The sequence below is a fragment of the Monomorium pharaonis genome, chromosome 3 (genome assembly GCF_013373865.1).
Source record: "Monomorium pharaonis isolate MP-MQ-018 chromosome 3, ASM1337386v2, whole genome shotgun sequence".
Taxonomy (NCBI): Eukaryota; Metazoa; Arthropoda; class Insecta; order Hymenoptera; family Formicidae; genus Monomorium; species Monomorium pharaonis.
In genome coordinates, this window is record NC_050469.1 from 30,845,243 (window position 1) to 30,857,940 (window position 12,698).

Sequence of the window (12,698 nt, forward strand, 5' to 3'; positions counted from 1 at the left end):
GACTTCCCGTCGACGGCCGTGCAGCGCTAGCTCGCATTATCGATATTAAAGGAAGATACCCCCGTCTGGAGCGTACCTGACCGTGTCGCGCCGAGAGGATTAATTAACTCGAGCGCGCACGACATCGCCAATGGAAATACGTGGCTTTTGTTCCCTCTCCTCGTCACCATTCCGATGGTTACTCTCGCCGGCTTCCGCTTCTACCGCGGCGACGTGTGTCTCGTGAAATTCCGTTTTCGCGATTTTCGAGGCTTGGCGACGACGAACGCACCGCGCCGGTTCGATATTCAGGTGCGCCGCGCCGGGCACTGTCCGCGCGCGTGGACCGCTCCTCGCGCGAAGGAGGTCGGCGGATAAACCGAGAGAGAAGATAGATTTATTATTCCCCGGGACAAAGTCTCTTAAGAGCATCCTAAAATATTGCGATACTCGTTTTCCTGCGAATGGCCCGGGAGCCGAAATACCCATAAGGGATATCGTTTCACCGCGCCGCGCGTGTATACGTTTCTACATTCTTCCCGATAAGCTCGCTTACGTATACCGCGGGCTATACCAGCTTGACGAGCGTCTCTATCTGTTCCGGCTCGTCGAAGATATACCGAGAGATCAACAATGCAATATTTTATCTTACTCCGTAAAAGAAGACAGATTCTTTTAGATGCGCGTGTCAATATAAGGTACCTGTACCCAATTTGGCTCACCGTCCATTTCTAAATAGTTACACAAGAAATTTCACAAATACGTTAATATATCGTAGAAAGTCGATATGACGTATTATGATGTAAGATATTTATGAAAAAAAGAAAAATATATAACTGGGCCACATTGGGTACATATGTAATCAACAAATGGCCCAAATGCTATTTTTTTTATTTCGGAAATACAACGTTTCCTGTTGTAAATCTGACTAACTCTTATTTTTCAATTTCATATTCATAAAACAAGTAGAAAAATCAAAGCTTAGGTGAACCATATAAGGTACATTAAAATTCACCTGCTTTCTTTCTCTCTCATGTTTGCGAAGAAACTTCAGATGAAACCACTGCGTGAACATTGAAACGTAAAATCAGCATTCATTCGATAAATGATAGGCGCTCGCATGTGTATAGAAATATTTAATTATCTTGAGTACCTGCCTGCCGCGCGACATGTCGCCGCGCTGACAGATAAAAATAATGAAAGAGAGCAAATTGAAACGTCGCGGGGAAGGAAATTAGATGGGGGAGGGGGGAACCGGGGCCGAGATTCGAGAGTGCGCGCAAACCGCGCGTTGTTTTCAGGAGAACGGAAGATGGACCAATCGAGATAATGAGATAGCGATGTGCTGCCGATTCTCCGAGGGTTTGGGTGTGACTAGTTCCCCGAGCGAGCGGAAGATAAAGAGCGGAGCGGATACACAGGGGAGAAAGGGAGAGAGCAACGACGAGGAAGAGAGGACCTACCACCGACGGTGGAAAGCGAAGCGGGCAAAGGCAGAAGGGCGACTCAAAGAGGACGCTGGGCGGAGGACGCTAGGAGGGAGAGAATACCAGAGGCATTATCCTTTAATCAAATACATTACACAGAATTTATCGCGGCCCGTGAATTAATTAAATGCCGAAGGATAAATTCTCGCCGCTCTAAAGCTGAGTGCCTACATGAAATTTAACATTCAATAAAATAAATCGCACACGCCCTTCCGCCACTCTTCCCCGCCGCCGCTCTTCTCCCCGTCCCTGCTGAAACCTCGGCCACCCTTCCGCGCCGTGTCTCGCGCGCGTACGTACGTACGTCTTTCTCCCGGCGTCCCCCCGAGTTATATTATATCGCTCGGTAAATCATTATATCGGCGAGAAGCATGGAAATTCATCGAGGGTATGTGGCCGTCAATTATAAAACGCGGCATTACGTACATTCGATGGCCTTTCCCGCCGGATTTTCCTCGCATTTGTAAGCGACATCGGCGAAGATTGATAATACCTCGCATTATCACGCTTGCTACGTTTCCTTTTATTCAAACGACTTTTTAAAACTCGGATAATACAGGATGCCATGAACTACGAAAGAAAAGAAGAACTATGGTTTGACTCATCGCGCGGTATCACGAAAGATAAAAAAAATATTCCACGTGTATGCGGTACTGCCGCAAAAGGTGTTAAATCGGTTGAGTTATAGAGGAGCACGGTGAGATATTTAAATCAACACGGAAAAAAAAAAGAGAGAGAAAAACGCGCGAACGCAATCTTATGGCGCGCGTACACGTAGCGTTGCAGTATCATTGCGGAAGCGCCGCTACGACACGTAGACTCGCATTGTCAGTCGAACGACTTTTGCGTGTGACCGGCTAGTTCCGCCGGTCAAGTTTACAATTGCACGAAAGAAGAAAAAAGGACGAGGAGGTTGCAGTTAGTTGAGCAAGAGAATACGGCGGCACGAACGAACTGCAATCAACGCCTGCACCGTTTTTTCCTAACTATTTCGTGTGACTTTGAACGTTCTATACATGCTTATCCTGTATCCTGCAAAAGGATGCGCGCGCGAAGACATATGTATTATAATAACCTTTATTGTTACAATAAAATGTGCAAATAAAAATCAAAGATTTATATGAAAATGTGTACAAGAAATAAAATATTTTTCAAAGAAATCCTAGTCTTTGATAATATTATTTTAACCTATTTTCTCTATCTGATTAATTCAATAATTTTAGATAGAATTATAAATCAATTAATTGAAAATGAGCCTTATTTAGCCATAAGTTTGTGCTGATATTTCTTGTGAATTTATATACTTTTTCAAGTATATAAAACTACATATATCAAACTGCGGATTGAATAAATTTTCAGACTTGTTTCAATCGGATATCATTGATTAACTGAAACACAAATTGAATAAAAATAGTAATAAGTACATAATTTAAGAATAATTATGTTAAGAAGCATCTATTATCTTGTCCCCCAAATACTGTAAAGAATTTTTAAATATTATAATTCATATAATTATAAATTATAATGGGCATTTTTTATTTAAAAGCATGTATATACTCAATTAGTAGAATCTCTTTTATGGTCACAAAATCATTTCTATCTAAAAGTCCGTTATGAATGGGCGTGCTTGCGATCTCGACGGCTTCAAAGGGAAAGAAAATTTGCACGTCTCAAAGCGTACGCGATATCCTATCGACTTCGATACGTGAGCGTACTCGATTTTATGAGCATCCGGAGTTCTAAGGTCAAATTATCAGCATGGCTCGCGTGCTACGCGGGTCGACAAAACAATCAGCTTCGTGTAGCAGTACGCGGAAGGTGGAAGAGAGGGTGCCCTCCTCCCTCCCTGACGTAGCGAGGCGGTTGCCGCCTGCTGCGGGGCGAAGGAAGGCGGAAAGAGAACGCCGGTGGGCGACGTTACTCGTTGGGGGTTGCCACTGCGAGGGCATGAAAACACCGGCTCCTACATCCATCATTGTTCCTCCGGCTGAAGACTGATAGGGCGCCATTATCTTCGAACTCATTACGATCCCCTATTGATAAAGGTACGATTACGCCGTGGGGTTAATCCGGGCTGGCCCCGACCTCCAATTCGGAAATTGGAATTTCTGGCTCTGCCAAGAGGACGTCAGGTCGCTTGAGAGATCCTCGTGCCGGGCTCTTCGAGCGCCCGGGTTATATCGACTACCTTCGCCTTCGCCGCGATTTCGATCTTTTCTTCAGATACTGCCCCTTTTTTATGTTCCTCTGTAAATCACGGCTCGGAACGCGATGCATACCGTAATTACGTGGTTGCCGATTAGAAAATGCAGATTGGAGAAATGCGAGTGCTTAAAATAGTTCTTTAAATGACTGGCCGCTGCCCACTATGATTTCAGATCCCGTGCGCGATTTTAGACCTATTTGTGTGAGTTCTGTTTTCCGAAGCCCCAATTTAAAAGTCAAATCTTTCGGTTGAAAAGAAAAATATTAGTACGCGATAACGTGATTCAACCTTCTTGCGTCACTTTTATAATTTGTAAGGTAGCTTTTTTTTTCTTTCGAAAAAGACCTAGTTTTATTTCTCTAAATGTTCCAACAGTCCACGTTGATGTTTTTTAAAAGCAAATAAAAAATATCTCATAATTAGAAAAAATGTTATTGCAAATCGTGCTATAAAATTATTAATTAAAATTTTTAACTGTTTGCGAATTTTGCATTAAATTCTTCTTAATAACATTATTTTCAGAAAATATATTTTACTTCGATTGCGGAATAAACGTCGTGCATGAATTTCCTCGTCTTTGGATTAATTTTGCGATCGGATCTCGGTTACTTTCGTGACGACTTTCGATTTCTTCCACGACTTATTCTCTTTCTTTTCTTTATTTCGTAGCTTGCCCTTTCGTTCGCTTCTTCTTTTCGTCTGGAATCGAGTTTCGCCCCGCGATGCGCATTTGGCGGTGCCTCTATTAAGTTTATGACACGACTTCGAGTAGGTTCCGATGTTTGAGAGATAACAACCGCGGGCTTTACGACGTCGTCGCCGGGTGAAGGAATAACGGGTGATGTGAATAAAAATTAACGATAATCTGTCCCCGGCATTCCTTTAATTTTATGTCCACTTTTCTACGAATAAAGACGGTTCCGGCTTATGCTCTCTCAATTTACATTATGTGTTTCGATACTTTCGGTGACAAAGTTTTCTTGATCGTACATGGCACGTTTCTTGTACATTTATAACTTAATTTAAGATACTTGTAATTTTTCTCGGAAGCGCAACTTTTTCTCAGAAAATACGTTTAACAATTATATATAAGCTGTTAGAATATTTTCTAAAATAATATAATAATTAAAGAGAAAATCTCTTTTATCTATCTTTTAATTAATATCAATATTTATTATAATATATTTTATTTCATCACCTGTTTCCCAACAAAAATGATCTTTATCTTCATAATAAAACTTGAAATTTTATATTTCTCTATCAAATTTTGACAAATTAATACTAGAGAGCAGCAGCAATATTCTGCCAAATACAGTCTACGTTGTTTTGTTACGTCGCGTCGCTTTCGTGCGTTTGTATCGAGGCACAAGCTCCGCTGTGCAATAATTTCCGCTTGAAACGCACAGTCGAATCGCTGTGCTCTCTTTTTACCTCCAAAGTGTAGTCAGCTCCTTCGAAACGCAGAAAGTTCCTGCTCTTGTTCAACAGCAATCGCAATCGTGTCCACGTGCAACGAATTGAGCGAATTCGGAGCGAACGATCGCACGACAGGAAATTACGGCGAAATCCCGATCGGATGCGCACGCAACCCTTCGAGGGTTTAAGGGCCGATCCTTGCGGAGTGTGGTTCCGACAGTTTCGGACGTGGCTCGATTAAATTTCGTTTTTCTTTGCGGTTTGTCCGCACCTGGGATTCACGGATGTCACTCGCGTGGACTATCGACGAACACCAGCTCGATTAGAACGAAAGAATTGCGAGCTCCATCTGCATGGTATCTTGAAAGAATAACCTTTTACATTTTTTAAGTAAAAGTATTATTCTTAATTTTAATAATTAATAAGAAATCATGAGTAAATTTATATTCTCTACACGCATTTAAAGATATTTGCACGTAATACCTGGTTTGCGTTATAATTGCGATATATTCGTAATTATCCGAATTCCTCTTACGTCTTTTTCCTTTTAAATCAATTAAAGTTTCGAGATCGATATCCTTTCGGGATCGTTTTACTTGAAACGAGTAACAAGGCGATCGAATTCGGCCGCAAGAAGATTCGCCGATCTAACGCTGACGCTCAGCCCTCCTCGTGAAACGCGATGAAGCAGGTGGCGTCTGCACATTGCGCCTTCACAAAAACTCGGAAAAGGACCCGTGAAATACGCACACGTACACAACGCGGTCTCCGCTCGGTAGGCGCGCATAACGTCCCCATAGCGTCGGTTCGTTCGTAATCCCCGACTTAGCCCGCGATAAAATCTCAATTTATAAGTGTCCCACGGCCGCAATATCGAAGACCGAAGGCCAGATACGCCATTCTTACCGGGGGTGTACGGTATCAGGGACGCTGGTATTACTCGCGAGCACGCGACTACTTAGCATGCAAATGCATGAAAGCAATAAACTACTCAATACACTGCGGGGAATTTACCACGATCGATTTAGCAGGCTCTCCCTGTCGTCGTCCCACGGCCTGTGTTGCGTACGTATATATTCCCAATTTAAACGTACGCGCGTGTGCAGTCACGTTATTCCACGCGATAACGTAAATCGTCGTTCTTTAGCGGCGCGTTTTGCGACTACAAGTTCAAACTCAGTGGAGTTCCGCACGACAGACGCTCGCTCTAATCGAACTGTTGGAATTTTTCAATTTTCAATAGAGAATTATATCGTTCTATATTTTATCCGATCGATGTAACATTATAATAGACATAAAGTAATAAATAGATTATATTTTAAAGAAACATTTGATGAAACATTTCAGTTTGTTGTTAGTTAATATAATCAAATATTTAATAATATTTAGTAATCATATTAATAGTGATTGATTACAAATTGATTACCAAATAGTTAATATTTAGTTATCAAACATTTAATTAAAATTATTTCGCCAAAGTTTAATGATTATCATTTAGGCATATGATTATTAGTCAAATAAAATTCGACAGTAAGCAAAAGATAAGTTCTCAAGAACAAATACACATTTTAATGAAGAATGACTTATTGTTTTAGACAATAACGTTTTTTAACTATTATTAAATTTTATTATATTAATTGAATATATACCAAAGCTTAGTTATTATCTAAACTTATAATTATTATTACAAATTTCATTTTTCAATGTAAAAAAAGATATCTCTTATTGTAATAAAATTATATTAATTTTATTACACCATTTATGCAGCACGCAATTTTATCTCGTCAAAATCAAACTTCGTTAATTAGCGTAAATTTTCTATTCTGACATTTAATCTATTATATAATACAGTTTTTATACATGAAGATTTTATGGACAAAACCCCATAGTGTGTAGGTAGCAAAGCGTAGTACCAGGAAACTTTTTCGTCGCCTCCGGGCCATTATTAATTGGAAATACATTAAAGGTAACGATCGATGAATAGATTGTGATCTGACCACTGTTAATGCACATCTAACAATTTAATGAGAGGCGTCCGCCCGCCGACCAATTATTTGACGAGTCACTGCTAAGAAACGTGACTAGCGCTTTTCGTAAAACCGTCGAACCTGTCCTAGGACCCCGTCCCTCTGCTACTCAAACGAATGTAAATTGAGCTATTACGATATAGAATGGTGGCGCCAGCTGTCAGAAAAAAATCTTCGCTCGTAATGTCTCTTTCTAAACGTCGAAGTAAATTTGATATGACTTTTGGAGAATATTTTCAAAATTTTTATTTCGCTTTTAAAAGTATACACTAATTATTTAAAGCATAACGTCAATGACACCTAATAAAAATATCTTTAGCGTGGAAATAATTAGACTTGTATTAATTATATTTCTTTCAAGGTTCATTAAATTATCAAACTGCTCACCGTCGTAATAAGCAATTATATCGCAAACATATTAATATGTATTTCGATTAATTTTGATCTCTTTATCACTCAATCGTGCTAGAGCCTCATTCAGATACCACATTTCGCACGTAATACATTATTATCTTTTCAAACTTGTTTAAAATTTATATCCTAATTATGTCTAACATCGGCGCGAAATTGCAGATAATTGCCAGCTGTCTTCATTGTAACGTGCAACATAATTTCTCATTGAATTGCAAAGACATTTCGAAGGGTGCGCGAGGATCCTTTACGTACTACATTAAGGCGAGGTGCCTAAGCGAAATAGGAAAATTTACACTATTTTTCGAAGCGCATTTCTCATGCGCCGGCATAATTCATCGCCGCGTATACGCGAATGACGTTGCGATTTATTTCACACGATACCGTCGCGTAATTATCGCGATCTCCTCTCCGGACTGAAGCGCATTTTAATTGGCAGTCGGAAACCGAAGGCTCTCATTCTCGAAGGATCTGCCTGAGCAACAGCAAAAGCCGCAAGTCTTCCCGCAAGTTCCGAGATATCGCGAATTTCATTTTGCGCATCAGGCAGCCGCACTTTCCGCGGCTGTCGCAATGGTTCAAGGCGCGAGAACTTTTTTTTCCGTAACCTTGAGCGTTCATTAGAAACCCCTCGTGATATTTCTGGCATTATGTGGACAATTAATGCAAAAGACCTCCGATGAAATCAACGGCATTAATCAAAGTCAAAGGAGTAACGAGTAGCGTATACCCTCGTCGCCCCCGATAACGTACAAATCTGCAATCTCAAGTGACATTTAAGAAATAAAAGTGTACGAGGGAAGCCGATTACACCTAACTTACTAATTGCCTCACATCGTGAGGCGTGTATACGAAAATACTCATACATGCGTCCTGCAGGTTGTGGAAGCGAGTTCGGGGGAAAAACGTAACATATATTATTGTAATTGTTTGGCTTGCTAATCTCTCTTTACGCGTTTTCTCGCGAAATAATTTCAAATAATCTATAAAAAAAAAAAAAAAGACGGTTTGTCTAACTTCATTACGAAGCGATGCAATTACCTTACGCTCGCATTGATGTCAGGAATTAATAAGTGTAATCGAGATCCGACCGCAAATCCATTTCTTATTATTCCGCGAGCAGCATGGTGCTCCGAGCCACCCACAGTGGGATCGATCGATCAAAGGCAAATCGATTCTCTATCTTACAATGCGTCGCTCATTTTCCGTGGCGTTCACGGCTCACGCGGCGATAAAGACACAGTGGCTCTCGTGCGCGTAAGATATGTAATTCCTGCAGTCCGTCTGCCGGACATTCACACTGAAGGAATACATATACGGGGTGTCTCAGCAACTCGCAGGAAAACGTTATTGAGACTTTTGTTATCTGTGGCAAAGTAAATTGTTGATATTAGATTCTTCGAAGATTCGTTTCGAGGTATAAAATGCGTGTCTTACGATGTATCGGGATTAGAGTGGCTTCTGTGGATGGCGCGAGCGTTGCAAAGTTACGTGAAACACCCTGTATGCACGGTGATCGGACCTCCCGCTTGCGATCATCAATGATTCAGAGTCGGGCCGACAATGCCAAGAATTTCCTCGTTTCCTGACTTCGTTCTCCTTTTTCTGCGCGGTTCGGCGCGGCGCTGCGCTCCAAAATTACGCCGACAAAAAACCCCCCGTTCGTTTCGATTCGATCGAGGGTACGCGCCCCGGTTGTTTTCTTCTCTTCCTCTTTCGTCCCTTTTGGCGCGCTACCGAGTTATAATGACTGCATTATGACGATTGCGGTGTCAATCTTCATTTGCGGCAGCGCGAAACTACCGAGCCGCGCCGCCGCCGCGCCGTGCCGCCTCGCCCGCAGCATGCGCGTGCTAGTTTATTAATTAGCTGTCTTCCGATTTTTCTTCTTTTTATCTCCGCCCGTTCATCGAGCACGGCCCGCGCAGAATCTCACGCATCGCTGGCTGATGCACTCGCCGCCGCGTTTCTGCCGCGCCGCGGCTTATTATCGATCTCATTGTGTGAGCCTTATGAATTTATGATTGCGCACCTAATTGGGAAAGTGCGACGAGCGTCTCTCCGCCCGAGCCTTTCCGTAATCCGCAAATTATTATTATACGTGGATTAAGGACACGTCGTTCTCTATTAATATTCATCTGGTTTCGTTGCCGATCAACGATCTCATATCACAAGCGCGAGATATTAGATCCGAAAGAGGCGGAGGAGAGAGCTTGAAATCTTTATATCGCGCTATCACATTCTATAATTAGAGGGACATGCATTATATAGAGCCCATAGGGCGACTAATTAAACGACGTTAAATTATAACGAACCGAAGACGACATTTGTCGCTCGCGTTATTCGTTCCAATTCTCGGGCTGCGTAGATTATTAGTTTTAAAGCTGTCCCCCATTAATACCCACAATGTTTCGCGGGTCTAGTTAGCAACTCGTTATTCCGAACACGTGTTGGCCGTAAAGACAACAATCATTATTATTAACCGCATTATTACCGAGCATGTTTTTGTTATCACCGCGCCCGGCATTGTATGACGAACTTTTTTATCGCGATCTTTGCGTCGAATCGAGGAGGGAGAGGGGGGAGGAAGGGGAAGAGATTCGATCCGCTCTAACATGGTGTGCGAATATCGTGCGGCTTCACCGATATTTTTCACCTCTTTGAAAATTTCAGAGTGGAATTTACAAAAAAAAAAAGGATAAAAAATGAATTTTTCCTATACATACGTGGAACGAATAAGCGAAACGTCAAACTTCCGCTTGTTTTATTTTGTCATGCGGCCACAATATTTTAACCTTATAAATCAATTCTTCGCAAACTAAATTATACAAAATACCTACACGTAAATTGGTAACATCAAAACAAATTCTTTTACTTAAGTGTTAAAGTACGGATACGATTGTTATAGCTTCTACAATAAACTTCATTACCAAAGCTGTCTCAAAAATTCACATAAAAACCGTGGCGTCAAACGCCATGATCAAAAAAAGCATTTTTTATAAAATAATATAATTTAAAAAAAGACTTCTTTTATCTAACAATAAGATAAAAGTGGAGATCATGTACATTCTAATAATCTAAATACAACAAAAATAAGATAAAATTACTTGTACATCTAGATAATTTTTATAGATAAATGTAAGATAATGTTGTATAACATCTATTGTATAACAAAGATAGAAATGATCGTAAACAGATATTATTAAAATATTAATAGAATTAGAATAAAATATGTAAGAAAGTTATTTGAGAACAACATATTATTGAAAAAAATTGCGCTTGTTTTAAAACCATTAACGTTTTTGTTTTTCATTTGAATAAATCAGAACTTAAATCCCTCGCTATTAGCCGAGTGAATCAGTCAGCCTGAAACCGTTCGCGATAAATTTAATGCCCACGGCCGTGTTCACGCGTAGCACTGTAGATACAAGGTACGGTAATGGTATAGGTAAGTGCGACGAACGAGGCAGGCGGTACGCAAACGAAAGACATTAAATAGAATTGCGCCGGCGTATAAACAATCGGATCGATAATTTAAGATAGTTATCAAAGCCCTTATATTAGTGCCAACCTCGCGACTGTTAATTCGTCCGCAACGCAGCGGTTCTCATTTTAAACCCGCTGGCCTGAACTTGGATAATGTGCAACTTTCGGGAAATCGACACGAAGAACGGACATATATTTTCAAAAATAGCATTTATCTCCGAAATCGTCGTTGCGTCGTTTAAAAGAAAAGCTGATAACAAAGTATCTGTACGCAGTCGAGCGCGATGTAATACTAATACGAACGTGTCTCGATCCATCATGATAACCATAACGTTACAGTTCTCAACTCATAATTCAGCACTCTGACGTCACTCGTCGTGCCGAAAGAACTCTTAGTTCGTATGGCATTTCCTAATTGAACGCCGTTGTTCCCGGAAGTCGGAGATTATTCCGTTGTAGTAATATCAGCTACGTGTATACAAATACGTTAGCCGAACTGGAAGTTGCGGAACTTGTAGTATGTAAATCCATCTTCCTGTACGTAATTGAAAAACTGACGGCAGTATGCTATCACTCTCGAAACCGGGCGCGAGGTCGATACATTTAAATACTCATTTAAATCGCACTTGAATATGACCTTTTAATTCCCGAATAGAAGATAGAAATAATTTTTACCTTCTAAAAGTACATCACGCGTAATATATCATTTTTTAAATGCATTAAAATGATCTGTTAATTTTTCAATGTATAAAAAGCATCAAATGCAAAAACTTGTAATAAAATAATTTTATAAACTAAATCCCTCTGTGATAGATAATATCATTTAAATCAGGTCCAAATTTTTATTCGTGAAACATCCCTCTTGCTTTGTAAAAAAAAAATATTACAAATCAAAAAATCTTACAACTTAAACGAATGTGATCCGTTTACATCTATTCTCTTTATAATTGCATAGTAATAATCACTACGAAATATTATAGTAATGTGGAGTTGAGCAGCAAATACAGAAGGGCTGAAAATATTCGGTGTGGAAATTTTTAATAGGAAAAGGTCGATTTCGAGTTTGTCAAGAAATCCGACGTAGAAATAGATATCCAGGACACAACCTATGTATGTACATGCGTCCACCGTCGGTCTCGACGAAAATCACGCTGGGCTGGTCGCTGTTTAAAGCACGAGCTTCCGCGCTGTATTTGCGTTGAACCGGGAATAGCCGGGCGTGTGTCGCGTGTTTTTGCCGCGGCAAGAATGATCCTGTAATGGGGGTAGCGCGCCTCGTAGATTGCGGGGTATTGAAGGTGAGGCGTGCATCGTAAATGTTAAACGCAGAAGTGAACTGCGCGCGGAGAACGCGCGACCTTCTCGCTATTCAAAAGCTCCGATCGATCTCGCGATGCGGAACGAGACGGAGGACTTATCGACCGTCACCGCCAACAGAGAGCCAGCCGAACCCTGTGTCTCAACCCTTCGACGAGTGCGTGCACGCGATTCTTGGGACATATGAGTGACGTCATAATGCCACGGAAGTGCGCGGCTCGCGTATGTAAATCAAAGGTAACCGCACGCAAAACCGACGCATAAAGCGGCTTTTAAATTGCTTTGTTTGATCGCTTGCTATCCATTAAGGTTTATTTATTGCGAATTTCTCTCTGTGAGAAAACATCTGCGCGGGCAGTTTATTGATCG